The sequence below is a fragment of the Lolium perenne genome, chromosome 4 (assembly GCF_019359855.2).
Source record: "Lolium perenne isolate Kyuss_39 chromosome 4, Kyuss_2.0, whole genome shotgun sequence".
NCBI classification, from domain to species: Eukaryota; Viridiplantae; Streptophyta; class Magnoliopsida; order Poales; family Poaceae; genus Lolium; species Lolium perenne.
In genome coordinates this window covers 233,499,500-233,502,031 of record NC_067247.2, presented here as the reverse complement: position 1 = coordinate 233,502,031, position 2,532 = coordinate 233,499,500, and positions in this window count along the sequence as shown.

Sequence of the window (2,532 nt, the reverse complement as noted above, 5' to 3'; positions counted from 1 at the left end):
ACGCCTCCTTCCCCTTGGTGGGTTGAGTTGCCATACCTGAAAACAAAATTGAAAAAACCAAAGTTAGTCACGGAATAGGAAAATAGAAAGTACAAAACAATTAATATATTGGAGACACATACGGATAAGGCCCCGCTAGGTATCCTAGCATACTAGTACCCCGACGTCCACCATGGCAACCTCTACTAAGCCCTACATGAATCCTTGGTTGCCTTGGAGCTTGTCGCCATTGTGATTGATGGCTTGGGGCTTGTTGCCGTGGGGCTTGTTACCTTGGAGCTTGTCGCCATGGGGCTTGTTGAGTTGGAGGTTGTTGCCTTGGAGCTTGTTGCGAAGGAACTTATTACCTTGGAGCTTGTTGGCTTGGACCTTGTTGCGAAGGAGCTTGTTGGCTTGGACCTTGTTGCCGTGGGGTTTGTTGGCTTGGAGCTTGTTGGCTTGGAGGTTGATTTGAAGCTTGTTGGCTACTTGATTGTTGGCTTGTGCTAGCATCATTCCCCTTAGAATTTTTGCCGGATGTACATTTTCTTCTATTGTTCCCCTTACTATTGCATGATCCACAATTAGTTAATTTGTTTCCGGAATGACCCCATCTATCCATATCTCTGTGATACCTCTTTGTCTTTCTTCTTCCACGTTTCACAACCTTCCATTCCGGATCGGGCCAAACTTGCACTCCATGATATTCCGGCCATTGTGATTCGTCCAAGTAGGGAGAAAACCTTGGAGCCCATGTCCTTTTTGTGGCTTCGATGGAGAACTCGGACTCCCGAACGGTGAGCGGGTTATTGTAGTCCACACGTCTAGTGCGTGCCGCTGTGAGCAAGTGGGAGCAAGCCAAATGAAGCAAAGAGGGCCTCCTACATGTGCATTCACTTGTCTTTAGGGACACACGGAAAGCCCGGCCTCCGTGTTGGACAGCACCTTGTGTGGTGCCTCTCGGCTCATTCACTTGATACACCCAGTCAACATTGTCATAAAATGTAGCCGTTTGGGAGTCCGCTTTCCTCGCCTGAAAGTCCATGAACTCTTGAACCTTCGTTGGGTACTCGCAGTTCCTAGCAATTTCCTTCTCCGTTTCTTCGGTGTAGTTCTGGAAATAGACATTCAACTTCTCGAATGTGTATTGAATTATTGCCGTCACGGGCAATGCACGGACACCCTTCAACACATTGTTGAAGCACTCAGCCATGTTGCTTGTCATTTGACCATATCTCCTCCCATCATCATCATAAGCTCGTGCTCACTTTGAGTTAAATATAAGGTGCCTCTGAAGAAACTCAAAACCACCTGGGTTGAGGTCTTTGTGCTTGAGCAAGCCATTGTATAGGTTTGCGAAGCGGCGCTCGGAGTAAGCGAGGCAACAATATTGAAGAAGGTCAGACAACTCTTTGTTTTTGTATGCCCACTAGAAATTTGCACAAAAATGCCTCATGCACCATCGGTGGTGCAAGGGAGCATGCCCGGGAATGTGAAGCTCCACCGCATTGAGAATTCCTTGATGACGATCCGAGATGACATACACATCCTTTGAGGGTGGTATGACCCTCGTCCTCGATATATGGAAAAACCATTCCCAGTTATCATTGTTCTCAACCTCTACCAATGCAATGGTACTAAGCGGTTGCTCGCATCATTTGCTATTGCCACCAATAGTGTGCCCTTGTATTGCCCGGTCAAGAAGGTACCATCGATGGCGATGACCGGCCTACAATGTTCGAATGCCCTCGTGCATTGCTCGAATGACCAAAATGCACGGTGAAATACCCTCACTCTTTTACCATCATGCAATGTCATTTTGGTACTAGAAGGCTCCACCACATGCACCATGCCCGGGTTAGTAGCGGCCATCGCTAACAACAACCTAGGGACTCAGTTGTATGCTTCCTCCCAATCACCGTACAACATCTTGAATGCGGCTTGTTTGGCCTTCCATGCCTTCCCATAATTGACGTCGTAGTCAAACCGGGATTTCACAGTATCTTGCACGGACTTAATGCTCATGGTTGGAAGTGATGATATCTCCGCCGAGAGCTTGTATGCAATGAACTCGGATGTGAGTTGATGGTGGTCCGGCTGCGCATCCTTGCCATCAAGCTTCGGCCCCCGGCACATGTGAGTGGCTACACAACTTGTTATGTGCCAAGCGGGCCTTTGTTTTGAAAGGTCTTGCACGGACAACCCATGGACACCTTTTATCTGCACATTTTAGCGTGTACCGCTTCTTCAAGTCCGAGTGCACAACGATGTAAGGGCGATGATGCTTGATACGTCTCCGACGTATCGATAATTTCTTATGTTCCATGCTACTTTATTGATGATACCTACATGTTTTATGCATACTTTATGTCATATTTATGCATTTTCCGACACTAACCTATTAACAAGATGCCGAAGAGCCAGTTGCTGTTTTCTGCTGTTTTTGGTTTCAGAAATCCTAGTAAGGAAATATTCTCGGAATTGGACGAAATCAACGCCCAGGGGCCTATTTTTCCACGAAGCTTCCAGAAGACCGGAGGACTTACGAAGTGG